Source organism: Apium graveolens, chromosome 3, assembly GCF_009905375.1.
Source record: "Apium graveolens cultivar Ventura chromosome 3, ASM990537v1, whole genome shotgun sequence".
NCBI classification, from domain to species: domain Eukaryota; kingdom Viridiplantae; phylum Streptophyta; class Magnoliopsida; order Apiales; family Apiaceae; genus Apium; species Apium graveolens.
Genome location: NC_133649.1, coordinates 90002930 through 90020385, shown reverse-complemented (window position 1 = coordinate 90020385; position 17456 = coordinate 90002930).

Genomic DNA, 17456 nt, shown 5'->3' with positions numbered 1-17456 from the left:
CATTTTATTCCACAATTATAAGTCATTACACCTCAAAAGGGTTTCTGAATAAATTTACACATTCTTTGCCATTATTACAATTCATAAATATACATAAGTCTGGTATATCAGAAGTTGAAAGCCTAGCCTATTGGTAGTTCCTACCTCAGCTACAGCGACATCAACGCCTATAGGAAACTGCATAACGTTTACTATCCACTCGCGAATTGGGAGCTTGGTCCTGTTCATCTTGTCTATCTGATGTTGTGTGATGAAAGAAGAAAGAAAGGGTGAGCAACAAGCCCACCGAAATAATATGTATAATAATTAACAATATATGAGCATTCTCATAGTACTCATGAAAGTCTTGGTCAAGAAGAAATGAACCAAATAGATATCTTAACGCGACCAAGTCGCAAAATATTCAGTATATATACATATATACTTTTCACAATCTTTGAAATCCTCTGACATGTATAATATACACAGAGTTCCAGTTTATAACTGTATAAAAATATCGTTGCAAGGTAATCTCATATATCTAACCTTGTCTCAACGTTTTTCTGAAAATCTTGTCATGCATAAGATAATCATTAAATAGATATAAGTTGAAAATTTGAAGTTACAAGATACTCCAATATACTTATATCTTTTCCGAATACTACTTGAACTACCACCATTCAAGTTATAATTAGCTCATCCCATAGATGAAGCTACACGACAAAACTTGTATAGAATTTATCTTTGAAATATCATCAAAATGAAATGAAGTTACGAGATAATTCATTTGATGAAAACATCATTTTGAAAACTCAACCCTGCCAACACTTAACAATCGCCCAGCCGTAGCCTTTCTATCGAAGTGCTCTGGGTAGTGTTGCAGAAATATCCAATTGGATGATGAACTCATTACGGGAGTTTGCCATGCCAGGAAGACCACTTACGATGATCAGTCGTAGTAGTGCAACCCCACCATTTTCTACATGTAGAGGAGAACCTGTCGGATTTACTTGTCAACCGAACACTGGACTCCTAAGGAATGGACCGTCTTAATGGAACTTCCAGGCCATTTGGGCCAATATAATAAGGCTGGGCCGGCGCCACTCGACCACTTACGCCACTCCTAGTTCAGATGAAATCCATGACTCTGAAACGTAAAGCTTGTCCCCCCCTTTCCCCAAGTAGAAACTTGTTGATACGGCTCCACCAAGAAGTCATATCTAGTTGGAAAGGAAAACTCACCGATATTTCCCAGGTGGTGCCTGTTAATGGATTAACTTGTTCCAAGAATTTTACTTCCCGAGTGTTGGGTAAGTAATCAAAAACCCTTTTATCAAAACAACAACCTTGTTGCGAATATAAAATACACCACAGAGCCGGGTCCCTCAGATTTTGAGCGAGTATTTAAATCCCCTTCGAAAGGAAGATCTTAAATATAAAAAAAATGAGTTTTGGGATCCGCCCTAACCTTTAAAAATCATTTTGAAGACTCGAAAACATTTTTAAGAATGTTTGGAGTAATGCTGATTTAATAAAATAAATCAGTCCCAATATATTAGAAAATTTCTGAATATTATTATTTAAATAATATTCCCATAAAGAATAATCTTTATAAAAATAATTGAAGTAGAAGTTTTAAAACTTATACTTGAAATGAATATTAAATAACCAAAGATATACTTATACGAAAGTATTATATTTATTTGAATAATCAAAAGTGAGTTTCATTATCGACACATTATTCTTTAATAAAATAAAGAATAATAATTAGTAAATAATCGGAGTCATAAGTCCTCGAATGAGTGTTCAAATAATAATATTCATTAATAAAATAGACGGAGTCATAAGTCCTTGAATGAATATTCAAAATAATATTCATTAATAAAATAGACGGAGTCATAAGTCCTCGAATGAATATTCAAGTAATATTCATTAATAAAATAAAGTTATCGAATAAACCTTATTCGATTCATAGTTTTTGAAAACTATATATATATATAAATATATATAATATACCCGAGAACATCGACTCCCGGTTTTAGAAAATGTTCACCTTTGGGTCCCCTATACTAAGGGTATATGCAATTACTGCTTATCTCTAGCATAGGTATTATGCAACTAATAAGCATTTGAATCAACAGATATATATCAAGATTACGAAACAGGCATGCATATATACCATATCACATGCTCCAATATATTGCAAGATTTTCTAATTAACCACCATGCATCTATCACAAGATAATGCATATACATATGTATACATCACAACAACAGTATAACGGGTAGAAAAATTGCCTGAGCGACTGGGGGTGGTAAAAGGCCTGGGACGAGCCTGGTAACCTATAAACAACATATAAGTTGGAATTAAACCAAAGTCGCTTAAGAATCTACACTTTAACCAACTAGACTCTAACGCTCGCTTTTGCGCTTAACGATTCACTTAAGTCGCTCGAGTACCCTCGGCTCCACCATTTTTAATAAATTAACCATTACGAATTTTAAGGAGATTCTTTCACGAGTAATTTACCAACTTCCTAATCCACATTACATAATTGTTTCGTAATCCAATTTGTCTTTTAGGGACCTTAACCAAGGTTTCAAAGTAAGGCGAGGGGTAATGGTCCGTTCGCGAAACGCCATTACTTAAAACGGTCGTTTCTCCTAAACCGTACATCGGATTCAAGCGAACCACATATCAAAATGAAGCTCGTAACATGAACTATCTAATCATAGAAATGGTCAGTTCATGGCAGTGAGTGTTCTGGTGCAAAAGTTAAGCACAAAAAAGTCTAAGGGAAATCGGGTATTACAACGGCTATGTTTACGTGATTACCAAAGTTTAAACTACTCCAATCAACCACAAATCAACCCATAACCACCAATACCACCAAACTTCATCCAAACCTTACTAACTTAGTCCATAACCTCATGATTTTTCCAACTTATTCAATCTCAAATAAGAGCTACTAACTATACTTAAGGTTCATCAACCAACAACCAAAATTTATAACCCAAAATCATTATAATTCCAACCAAACTCTAAACATACAAGAATCATGCTCTCATGAACTATAAAAAATAAAACCAAACCTAATACTCAAAGTAAAGATAGGGTTTGGAGGTGTTATACCTTCCTTGGAGTGATTAGAGTAGCTAGGAAGTCTTAGGGAGACTCCTACAAGCTTGATCTTTCCAAAGAAATCAAGAACACAAAGTTAGGTTTTGAAGTTTCTAAAAGTCAGATTGAAAGAACTGTCAAAACGAGGGTCTTACCATGCTTATTTGGACGTGACTTGTGAACAAGAGTTGTAGGCCATCTCAATACCTTTCCAAAGAGCTATAGAACATACTATTTGAGTGAGTATTGAAGGAGATATGGTAGTTTGAAGTTGCTGCTCTGGTTTTGGCCGAGAGCTTTTGTTCTTGGAAAGCAAAAATCAACTTCTAATTTGTGTTTTGTGTTTTTGATTTGTTTTGCTTGGTTGTTTCCTTTTGTTTTACTTAATTACCTTTTAACCATGGTAAAATTTGTGTGGCTTGTAATCAACCAACAATCCCTCCATTTGTCATGCTTATGTCACCATGTCTATGTCATCCATTTGCCACATGTCTCTTCCTTGTGGTTTGATGATGTCACAGTCCTTGGTTTCTTGTACAAGCTTGTCTCTTGGTCGCTTATTTGTTTTACGGTTCGCTTAACTTTCGTTCTCATTTATCGTTTGAGAGATCATACCCGGGATCTTATTACTTGGGTTCCCCTAAACCCTTTTTAATAATTTATATTCCTTTTATGATCCTCTCTTATAATCCTTGAATTTAAATCATGTTACCTTATACCCAATTCTTTCGGTATCTGGTGGATTTTTGGGAAAAAATCAAAGTGTTCGAATTTGGATTCTGACGATCTTTACATACACTTATTTACTTTATGGAGTACTAATACGATCTTAGAATTTCCATAACAGTACTCCTATATAGCATGTTCTGATAATTTTCCTTAATCAGCATCATCAACAAAAGTTATTATTCATCCGTGTTCAAAAAAAAATTCCAAAAATTGGGGTTATTACATTCATCCTTTACTTCATTGTTGGTATGCCTGCCAGTTCCTTCTTCTTTTTCTCCCCCTGAGTTTGTGCTATCAAATTCAGGTGTTTGAGATGAGCTTCCATTTTCATGATCTTCCTATTGAGTAGTCTCTTCATTTAATATCTATTGTGCATCAACTTCATCTTCCATATCAGAATCTCTATCAATGTTGAGGTTTTCAAATGCAAGGGCTTCAGCTTCATTATCATCAAGGCATTCCAAGCCTGGACACTTGTAATCATCAAAGGTCACATCTGTGCTCTCCATAATTTTCTTTTGATCAATCACACAAACTTTATAGGTTGTTCTTTCCAGTGAATATCCCAGAAAAATTGCTTCAAAAAACTTTAAGTCAAATTTTCCCACATATTCAGAGTTGTCTTTCAAAATGTAACACTTGCTTCCAAACACATAAAGATGTTTTACAGTAGACTTTCTCTTAGTCATGATTGAGTTGGGTGACTTTCCATGTACCTTGTTAATGAGATATCTGTTCTGAGTATAACATGCAGTGTTAACAGCCTCTTCCCAGAAACTTGTTGGCAACTTGGCATCTTGCAGCATTGTCCTAGCAGCTTCAACCAATGTTATGTTCTTTCTCTCAACTACTCCATTTTGTTGAGGTGTTCTGGCAGCTGAAAATTCTTGAACAATGCCTTTGCCATTGCAGAATTCACTTAATGTAGCATTTCTGAATTCTGTTCCATTGTCACTTCTCAATCTTTTCACACAATTATAATTTTCTGCTTGTTTTTCTATCTTCTTGATGTGCTCAACTATGATGTGTGGAGTTTCATCTTTAAAGTACATGAACTCTACCCAGATGTATCTTGAGAAATCATCCACCATCACAAGTGCATATTTGTTTCTTGAAATGGATAAGACATTCACTGGCCCAAATAAGTCCATGTGAATAAGTTGCAATGGTGGACTTATAGAATTCACAGTTTTTGACTTGTGACTAGATCTTTTCATCTTTCCTTTCTGACAAGCTTCACAAACTTCAACTTGAGCAAATTCCAGTTTGGGTATTTCTCTTACTAACTCCTTTTTGACTAAGTTGTTAATTGCCTTGAAATTCAAGTGAGACAACTTTTTATGCCATAGCTTGCTTTGTTCTTCTGATGCCTTGGTGTAGAAGCAGCAAATACCATCCTTATTTGTTGAGTCCAAGTTGGCAACAAACAAGCTTCCTTTCCTTGCTCCTTTCAGAGCAACTTCACCAGTTTTCTTGCTGATAAAAGTGCATTCTTCTTTGTTGAAGAAAACTTCAAAGCCTTTGTCTACAAATTGGCTAACACTGAGAAGATTCACTTCAAGACCAGCTACTAGTGCTACATCATCAATGACAATATTTTCAGAAACAATCTTGCCATATCCCATTGTGAATCATTTGCTGTTGTCTCCAAAGGTCACCAATGGGCCAACTTTCTCCTTAAACTTTGATAGTAGGGCCTTATCACCTGTCATATGTCTGGAACATCCACTATCAATGATCCATATGACTTTCTTCACTTTGCCCTGCACACAATGAGATTCAGGTGTGTTTAGTGACCCAAGCAGTGTTGGGTACTTTCTTCTTGTTAACTGATTTAGCAGAAGTAGAGTGAGTTGTTTCAGATAAAATAGAGTTCACTGATTGTTGTGCATTTTTCCTTTCTGATGTAGACTCAATTTTTGTTTCTTTAAGGCCTACTCTCAGTTTGTGGCAACTCATCATCACTATCAAGTTGCAAGGGATGCAGTCAAACTTATCACAGAATGAGTAGGGATCATTTAAATCTGCTTTATTGTATTTGCAAGCTCCTTCAGTTGGCTTACTAACAACCTTTTTACAAAGGTGAGTTAGATGATTTGCAGAGCCACATTTTTCACACTTCTTTCTAGGAGCATCTACAACATAAGTCAGATTATTGCTTTTGTTTATCCCTATTCTCCCATTTCTATTTTTCTTCTTCTTTCTTGCATCTTCAATCTTTATTTCTTTGACAGGAGTCTTGGTGCTTTGATTGTCCATGAGATTTTCTTCAGCCTTGGAAGATTGAGTTGAATTTGCATTTTTCTTTTCATTATCCTCATCTGCAATTTCTTTCTTGATGGTCAATTCTTCTTCACCGAAGTTTACTTCACAAGTCTTGAACACAGGTGATCCAACATTTCTCAGCATTGGTGGGACATTTTGACTCTCCGTTGTTTTTCCTCTATCACTTATGTCTTTCTTTTTGCTGTTCAAGGCATCATAATCAAGACCAATAACAATGTTTACACATGGTTTGTTTTTCTCATGGTACTAACCAACCAATTCAGATACATTTATGAAGGACTTCAACTTTACTTCATTTTTCCCTTAGTACAACCTCAATCTCATTTGCACACTTGAGCTTGTTCTTCAGATAAACATTTTCTTATTTTAAGGCTTCAAGCTCCACTATCAATAATTCAGTTTCTTGTTTTTCACTTTCAAGCTTCTCATTCAACTTTGTTAATCTGCTAACTTCTTCATTAGCAGCAACCATTCTTGTATGAATGTGAAACATTTCTGTGCTCATCTTTTCAAAAATTTCCTTATATTGATTCACATTTAAATCAGTGAAGGTAAGAGTTGGTACCTGTGATTTAGATCAGGATGATTCTCCTTGCTCCAAGGCCATGAGTGCATAGTTTCCAAGTTCTTCATCTTCATCATTTTTAGAGTCATCCCAACTTTTACCTTCTGCATTATAAGCTTTGCTTTGTTGTTTCTTCAGAAGAGCTTCATACTTTGCTTCAAGTTCAAGATAAGCTTTATCTTTCATTTCCTTCTTGGATTTCCTGCATTCTGTAGCAAAGTGGCCTAGTTTATCACAATTGAAGCACCTTATCTTAGATCTGTCAACAGATCCAGTTTTGTAGCCATTTTTGCTATCAGAATTGTACTTCCCTTTTTCCTTCCAGCTGCTGTCTTTGTTGAAAGACTGTCCTTTATTCTCAAAGTATCTTAGCTTCTTTACTCTAATATTAGAGAATTTTCTAGCCAAATAGGCCATTGACTAATCTAGCTCATCCAGTTCTTCAAGATTATAGAACTCATCTTTTTCCAATTCCAGAATGACTTGTTCTTGTAAATCATTTGTTCTTTGCTCACTTATTGAGGCAACTGGAGTTTGAGATCTTGGTTTATCATTGGATGTTTGATCTTCATTTACAATTAAAGCACTTAAGCCATCTATAACATGTCCTTGACCAGATCTCAATGATTGTCTTTGAATCATCTCTAGTTTATATATTTTGAGAATTCCATATAGAACTTTCAGTGTTATTCTGCTCAAGTGTCTCCCTTTCCTGATTGCTGAGATTTTCTGTTCCAAATGATCAGGAAGAGTAAGCAAGAACTTTAGATTCACTTCTTCAGCTTTATAGTATTTGTCATTAAGTTGCAAGTCATTTATCAGCTTATTGAATCTTTTAAACTGTAACACCCCCAGATCCGGGGTCAGGGATCCGGGTCGTCACGGTCTTTCTTTCCATAATATCACTTCACTTAATTAATAAATAACCTTATGCTGTGACCCCACACTAACACACACCACAACCTGTTATAGTCTTAGAGATGAAATTGAAATAAGTACAAGTCCTTGAATCCACAATTAAAAGTTATTACAACCCAAAATGATTACTTGATAAATTTACAGTTAATTGCCATTATCTGCCACAAGTTATAATTATACATAATTAATTCTCAAAAGTAGAATGCCTGATCTACCAATAGATCTACCTCTGTAGCTATAGCAGCTACAACATCAACGGGAAGACGCGGGACGCTTCCCACGCGCTTGCGCTGGGTCTGCTGGAGTCTGGCCATCTTTCCTAACTGTTGTTGTGTGATGAAGAAATAAAGCAAGAGTGAGCCTTACAGCTCGCAAGATAACATATAGTGATAACAATAATACAAGTACTTAAATGGATACTTACTAGAATTCTTTATCATGTGTAAGGTAATTACTTACTGGATATAAGTTTTAAAAGAAGATGAAGTTACCAATTACTTCACTATACTTATACCAATTTTGGAAATCTACTTGAACTATTACTGTTCAAAGTATAATAAGATTCACGAGGTCATCCCATAGATGAGACCACAAATAAAACTTGAAAATATTTGATCTTTGAAATATTTTGAAAAGAAATGAGGTTACGAGATACTTCATTCAATGGATACACCAATAAAACTGTTTGACCCTGTCAATGCTTCGGCAACCACCCGTTCGTAGCCTTTCGATCGAGATGCTACGGGTAGTGTTGCAGAATTATCCAAATGGATGATGAACTCATTACGGGAGTTTACCGCACCAGGAAGACCACTTACAATGATCAGTCGTAGCAGTACAACCCCACCATTTTCTACATGTAGAGGAGAACCTGTCGGATTTACTTGTCAACCGAACACTGAACTCCTAAGGAATGGACCGCCTTAGCGGAACTTCCAGGCCATTTGGGCCAATATAATAAGGCTGGGCCGGCGCTACTCGGCCACTTACGCCACTCCTAGTTCAGAAGAAATCCATGACTCTGAAACGTAAAGCTCGTCCCGACTTTCCTCAAGTAGAAACTTGTTGATACGGCTCCACCAAGAAGTCGTATCTAGTTGGAAAGGAAAACTCACCGATATTTCCCAGGCGATGCCTGTTAATGGATTAACTTGTTCCAAGAATTTTACTTCCCGAATATTGGGTAAGTAATCAAAAACTCTTTTATCAAGACAGCAACCTTGTTGCGAATATAAAACACACCACAGAGCCGGATCCCTCTAGTTTTGAGCGAGTATTTAAATCCCCTTTTTAAAAGGAAGATCTTAAATATAAAAATGAGTTTTGGGATCCGCTCTAACTTTTGAAAATCATTTTAAAGACTTGAAAACACTTTAAAGAGTGTTTGGAATGATGCTGACTTAATGAAGTAAATCAGTCTCAATATAAAAGAAATAACTGAATATTATTATTTAAATAATATTCCCATAAAGAATAATTGAGGTAGAAGTTGGAAAACTTACATGAAATGGATAGTAAATAATCAAAGATATACTTATACGAAAGTAATATCTTACTTGAATAATCAAAAGTAAGTTTGATTTTCGACACATTATTCTTTAATAAAATAAAGAATATTATTAAGTAATAAGCGGAGTCATAATACCTCGAGTGAATACTATAAATAATATTCATAAAATAAAGGAGTCATACATCCTCAAATGAATATCCAAGTAATATTCAATAATAATATAAAGGAGTCATAAGCCCTCGAATAAATATTCGAAATAATATTCAATAAATAATATCAAGTTATCGAATAACCCTTATTCGATTAATAGTTTTGAAAACTATAACCATATATATATAAATATATATATATATATACATATATACAAAATCTACTCGGGATCCTCGACTCCCGGTTTTAGAAAATGTTTTCACCTTTTGGGTCCCTATACTAAGGGTATATGCAAATTACCTGTGGCGCCCTCCAAACCCGGGTCAGAAGTTTGGGGTCCACACACACATCTTAATTATAACCTGCTTATAACAATAATAAAGATAATAATAATATATGCAGTGACCCTACTTATCAACTACCATGGACCGCAACATGTTAAAGTATGCACACAAGCCAAACACACTAATATATTACAAACCGTTCAAATCCCAACTATTTCAAACTCACACTGAGTATCAAACATTAATACAAACTTTTACAAACTTAAATTATCCCAAAAGAAGCCTACTAGCTCAGTTTCCTCAACCTGAACCCCTAGCTCTCGCGCTGGACTGGGGATCCTCGCTACCAACTGGTTCCTTTTTAACTGGAAAGAATATAAACAACATCGCACAAATGAGCTAACTAGCTCAGCAAGTCAAAATGACAAAACTGAGAATAATGATCATCAAGTGACTATGATTATGATATCAAGTGAACATTGGATTATGATTTAGAATTGGATATTATACTTTTAATTTAAAAGCCAAGGTTAGGCTGCTGATCAGTCACGCACTAACCCCGAGCAAGGCACACAACATTGCTCTAACTACTGGATCCAAGGCACACATTGGCCTAACTTGACCATTATATGGTCTGACCACGAATCTGGTCCACAATTTTATAAAAACAATCCAATTCTAACATAATAACAGAATATGCAATAATAAACAATAACCAAAATCATTAACAACAATGGGTGTTTAACAATGAAAGGTTTTCAATCTTTGTAAGGATCAAATAAGTAGTTTAAAAGCTTGAACGCTGGGTAATGAAAGAATTGGATAACAAAAGAATCAATATTTCAGGGTTTCAAAGATTTGGGCTCTCAAAGCATAGGATACAATGGTTGAATGTACAAGTAATTCAGTTCAGTGTTTGGGATTTTGTTTGCATGTATTTATGGAATAGTATCGTATACTTGAGGTTCGAGTTTGGGTTTACAATAATCAATGGCTTAGAAAGAATATGGTTCATGGCTTAAGAACAATAACTGAAATCAGGGTTTAGGTTTCCGTGCTTCAAAGCACTTGCAATGTCAACAAGACTATCAAGAATTACAATGTCTCGAGAAAGTTCAGAACACTTGCCTGGTATTAGCTTACTACTCTGCACTGACTTCCAATCACAACCGTTTTACTCTTCAACTATCTGTTTTCCTTTCCTACATCTTGCCTTTTCTGCTCACATATCATAAGTATCTATCAATCATCAACTCATAGAGTTTTATTCAACACACACTTCTATCTACCCTTCGTTTTACCCAAATCCGATTAACGGATTGAAATCTATGCAATAACGAAGTAAACACCGAATATATAGACCGATAGTCAAACAACAGGTCACGTATAACACATAATATATCACGTAATCAATGACATATCATTTATAAAGAAGTCTCGGGTCATAAATGTGCTTTCGGGTATTTAAAATAATTTTTAAAACATTTTTCGGAATTAAAACGGATCGTTGGATCAATTTCGGGTTAATAAACAGGGTTCGGTTGGCCAATTCTGGCTCCGAAACAATTTTAGAATAATTATCGAGCCTTGAAAATAATTTAGAATAATATTTTAAAGCTCGAAACTATTTTTCAGAATTTTTAAATCATTTTTAATAATTAAATCTAATTAAATAATTAATTAAAAATCAATTAATAATTAATTAAATCAATTAATCAATTAATTTTCGACTTAATTGACTAATTAATCAATTAAAAATTAACTGAAATTAATTAACTAATTAATTCAGATTTATTTGTGAATTAAAAATAATTTTCGGAATTAAAATAATAATTTTTAGAATTTTCAGAAATTAAAAACAAATTTTTATAATAAAAATAAATAAGAAATATGATTTTTAAACATTTTATAAACAGGAATCCTAAATTTGCAAAGTCTGCAAACCTCAGGGACCTAACTGCATCGTTTTCAAAAGTTGGGGTACCAAACTGTAATTTTCCAGCTCTTCGCCGGAAAACAGTCGGGTTCGCCGGAGAACACGTTCCCGGCGTCCTCACCCCACCAACACCTCCAGATCACATCTACACAACATTAGGAACACAACCATGCAATCAATTCATCCTAACAATCCCTGAGTTGGCCGGAATTTGGCCGTGAAGTTTTCCAGTTTCCGGCGAACATCGGAAAACTTCAAAACACAACTCCCTTCTCTACAGACCTCGTTGGTTCATGAAACTTATACGACTAGATTGCAAATTTCACAGAGAACACAACCCACTATAACACAACATCAATCTATCACAGAATAAGAAACCCCCAAATTTCAATTAAGAACATTCATACGGGTTATAAACCCTAATTTTAAAATTCGAAAATCAAACTCAAATTTGAACATGTTATTGAACTCCAAATCAGACGTATGACATATGAAAATCATCAGGAAAACAAGCTTTACAACATGCAATCATCAAATCATACAAACAATCATCCGAACAAAAATTCATATTTTTAATAAAATAAATTCGAAAATAAATAAATTTTTAGAAATTAAACCTTTGATTCTGCAGTGAAACAAAGCTCAGAATCTGATAGAACACCTCAAATCCTTCGTTTTGGTTACTCAAGCTTTAAAAACAGAGATCGGTAACGCCTTCGTTTTGCTGTTTGATTCTTAGAACAGTTTATGAATATAAGATTTTTCTCTGTAAAATTATATAATTAACTGTCTGCAATTGATTTTTATACGAAATAAAATACGGTAAAAGGCTATTTATAATTACCGAAAATTAGTATCCCGTTGGATCATTCCGGATATAAAATGGTACGTTTATTTATAAAAACTGATCCAAACGGTATCGGTTTTCGGGATAATTATCCAAATTAGTACAGCTTGTACTGCGGTCTTGGTCTCAGCACCCAGTTACACGTACTACGAAGTGATAATTGGGATAGTTTAATAAAAAGCTCCCGTTTATCGAAAATACGGGTTTTATTAATATACCGAAATGAATATTGTATCGAAAATGTTGTGCCGGGACCCGCGCAGGACAAACCGTACGCCGGATCGAAAAAGTCGAAACATGGAAAATGCTCGGAATATTACAATTAGGTTAGGAAGGAGTTCTCGGAAGAGTTTCGGGTTCCAAAAACGTAACAACGGTTGACGTCGGTTGGTTCCCGTTTTTATAAAATAAATTTTAATTACCCGGAAAAAGATTTTAAAAATTTCATATGATTCTTATAAATCTATAAATCAACATAAAAATAATTATGAAGATATGACAATTATCTATATTTTATTTTGGACATATAAAAATTAAAATACTCAATTAATATTATTTTTGAATATTCAAGTACATATATCACTTAACAATTAACTCATAAAATAGATACTGAACACACATAATAATTATTTAATATCGAAAATAATTACACGATATATCCCGGATATTACATCCTTCCCCCCTTAAAAGGATTCTGTCCTCAGAATCTCATAAGAAAACAAATGAGGATACTTTTCTCTCATATCACTTTCTAACTCCCAGGTTGACTCTTCAATCTTTGGGTTTCTCCACAATACTCTTACTAACTTTATCACTTTATTCCTGAATACTTTCTTTTTTTCCTCTAAAATCTCTATTGGATTCTCTATATATGATAAATCTGCCTGAAGCTCTATTGGCTCATATTCTATTACATGCCTGGAGTCTGGATTATATTTCTTGAGCATCGATACATGAAAAACATTGTGAATGTGCCCCATGTGCGGAGGTAACGCCAATTCGTAAGCGACTTTGCCAACGCTCTTTAGGATCTCAAAAGGTCCGACATATCTTGGGCTTAGCTTCCCTTTCTTCCCAAACCTCGTTAGTCCTTTCCACGGTGATACTTTTAATAATACCAAGCTCCCTTCTTCAAATTCCATGTCTTTCCTTGACTGGTCTGCATATCTCCTCTGACGATTTTGTGCGGCTATTAATCTCTTCTGGATAATTTCAACAACTTCCTTTGTCTGTTGCACCAATTCAGGTCCGAGTATTTTGCGTTCTCCTACTTCGTTCCAATATAATGGAGATCTACATTTGCGTCCATAAAGGGCTTCATAAGGTGGCATTCCAATGCTGGCATGATAACTGTTGTTGTAAGCAAACTCTACCAGGGGTAAATGTTCGTCCCAACATCCTTTGAAATCAATAGCACAAACACGTAACATATCCTCGATTGTCTGGATCGTTCTTTCACTTTGGCCATCCATTTGGGGGTGATAAGCGGTACTCATATTCAGTCTTGTTCCCAAACATTCTTGAAAACTCTTCCAGAATCTTGAATTAAACCTTGGATCTCGATCAGATACGATAGACACTGGAACTCCATGATGAACTACAATTTCTTTTAGGTACATATGGACCAACTTGTTGAGCGAAAATCTTTCATTTATAGGCAGAAAATGAGCTGACTTGGTAAGTCTATCCACTATAACCCAAATGGCATCATGATTAGCTCTTGTCCTTGGTAATCCAACTATGAAATCCATGGTAATATGTTCCCACTTCCACTCTGGAATCTCCAATGGCTGTAGCAATCCGCTTGGTCTTTGATGCTCTGCTTTAACTCTCTGACAGGTATAACATTTGCTAACCCATTCCGCAATTTCCCTCTTCATATTTGGCCACCAATAATTTTTCTTTAAATCTCTGTACATTTTGGTACTCCCTGGATGGATGGAATATCTTGAACTATGTGCTTCTTGTAAAATTTCATTCTTTAACTCCGTCACTGGTGGAATCCAGATTCTAGATGAAAATCTCAAAATGCCTTGATCATCCTTCTGCGTGCATAATTCTTCACCTATCAAACGATTTATATCTTGATCCATTACATCTTTCTGACATTTCTTTATTTTCTCCAACAACTCCGGCTGGAAAGTCATACTGTACACTTTCGCTTTCTCAGGCTCGCAAACTCTAATTTCCAATTCCAATTTCTGAAATTCCTTATATATATCTTCAGGTACTGATAATTCATTTAACTTTTCCTTCCGACTTAATGCGTCTGCCACCACATTCGCCTTACCGGGATGATAATTAATCGAGCAATCATAATCCTTGATCAATTCTAACCATCTCCTTTGCCTCATATTAAGTTCCTTCTGGGTAAATATATATTTCAAACTTTTGTGATCCGTGAAAATCTCACACTTTTCTTCATACAAATAATGTCTCCAAATCTTCAAAGCAAAAACTATAGCTGCTAGCTCCAAGTCATGAGTATGATACTTTTGTTCGTGTGGTTTCAATTGCCTTGACGCATACGCAATCACCTTGTCGTGCTGCATAAGAACACATCCTAATCCTTTGTAGGAAGCATCGCTATAAATTACGAAATTCCCTTGATTGTCTGGAAGTGACAAAACAGGTGTTGTGATTAATCTCCGCTTCAATTCCTGAAAACTTTCTTCGCACTTGTCATTCCATATAAACTTTTCATTCTTTCGTGTAAGCTTTGTTAATGGTGTGGCAATCCTTGAGAAATTCTGAACGAATCGTCGATAATATCCTGCCAATCCCAAGAAACTTCTTACCTCAGTGGGTGTTCTCGGTCTTTCCCAATTCGTAATTGCCTCGATCTTTGCTGGGTCCACTTTGATCCCTTCGTTACTGACTATGTGTCCTAAGAACTGAACTTCTTGTAGCCAAAACTCACACTTCGACAATTTAGCATATAACTTATTTTTCCTTAAAATCTCCAAAGTTGTCCTTAAATGTTCCGCATGATCCTCCTCCGTCTTTGAATAGATCAAAATATCGTCTATAAATACTATAACGAACTTGTCCAAATATTCCTTGAAAATTCTGTACATCAGGTCCATAAACGCTGCTGGGGCGTTGGTCAATCCAAAAGACATCACTAAAAACTCGTAATGTCCATACCTTATTCTGAAAGCTGTCTTTGGTATATCTTCTGGCTTGATCTTTAGTTGATGATATCCCGATCTTAAATCAATTTTGGAGAAGTACTTGGCTCCCTTCAATTGGTCAAACAGATCATCGATTCTGGGTAACGGATACTTGTTCTTGATTGTCAGCTTGTTGAGTTCCCTATAGTCAATGCACAGTCTCATGCTTCCATCTTTCTTCTTGACAAATAATACCGGGGCTCCCCACGGGGATACGCTGGGTTTGATTACTCCTTTTTCTAACAATTCCTGCAATTGCTTTGCTAGCTCTTTCATCTCAACAGGCGCCATTCTGTACGGGGCTTTGGATATTGGTTCTGTTCCAGGTGTTAAGTCGATCGCAAATTCAATTTCTCTATCTGGAGGAAGTCCTGGCAATTCGTCGGGAAATACGTCTGGAAATTCATTCACTACTGGGATATCTTCAAGTTTTGCTGGCTCCTGACTTTTGTCAATCACGTATGCTACGAAATGCTCGCATCCTTGCCGTAGTAACTTCTTGGCTTGAATCATCGTTAAGAACTTCTTTACCTGCTTCTGTCCCTTGAACGTTACTATTCTTTCATCTGGCGTTTTCACCATTACTTTCTTATTTCGACAATCTATCTGAGCATCATGCTTAGATAACCAATCCATCCCTAATATCACATCAAATTCTCCTAACTTAAATGGTATCAAATCTACACAAAACTTACTACCAGAAATCTCAATCTCACAATTTCCACAAACTTGGTTTACAGTTACACGTTCTTGATTTGCTAATTCCACAGTCATTATTTCATTTAAGCACTCAACTGGACAGTTTAATTTACTAATAAAATCTTGTGAAACAAACGATCGAGTTGCTCCCGAGTCTATTAACACTTTGGCACATAAAGAATTCACATTAAGCGTACCTGCCACGACATCCGTATCCTGGATCGCATCCTTCATCGACATGTCAAAAACTCTAGCCCTTGAAGTCTCATTCACTGTTGGGGTAGATCCCATAATCCTCAATGCATTACTGACTGGGGCTGGTGTCTTGCAATCCCTGGCCATATGTCCTGGCTTCCCACATTTAAAGCATGTAAATCCAATGACTGGAACCTTCACTGCTGGATTCCGGATAGGCTGATCCTTATTTGCTGGCTGATTTCGGCACTCCCTTGAATAGTGCCCTTTCTGGTTGCATTTAAAACATACCATATTCAACTTGTTACAAACTCCCCTATGCTTCTTTCCACATACTTGACAATCTGGAAAAGTTAATCTCAACTGATTTGGCGGATTCACATTAGCTGGACGATTGCCCTGGCCTCCGTCTCCTGCATTTTGTCTCCTAAAATTAAAATTTCTCCCTGGCTGAAACTTGCCCTTCTTAAAATTTGGAAACTTCCCTGTTTGTGACTGACCCTCACTTCCCTCAACTTTCCTTTTCTTGCTTTCCTTATCTTTCTGGAACATCTCACTCTCTGTCTCTGCGATCATAGCTTTCTGTACAACCCCGGCGTAGGTATCCAATTCAAAAATAGCTACTTCCCCCTGATCCATGGCTTCAAGCCTTGCTGGAATCTCTTAGCTTTCTTTCTATCAGTATCAACATACGACGGCACATACCTTGACAATTCCTCAAACTTCCCTTCATAATCTGTTACCGACATATTCCCTTGCTTTAACTCTAAAAACTTCAGCTCCATTTGATCCTGAACAAACTAAGGAAAATACTTTTCTAAAAACAATTCCTTGAACCTTTCCCAACTAATAACATCTGTGCCTTCCAATGTCTTCACCATTTCCCACCAATATGTGACCTCATTCTTCAGATAGTAACTTGCAAACTCAACCTTCTGTTCCTCTTTCACTTTCACTAAGACAAATGCCTTTTCTATTTCCTTTAACCAAACATTTGCTTCAATTGGCTCTAAGGAACCCTTGAATTCTGGTGGGTTTATTGCCTGAAAAGTTTTGAAAGTTAC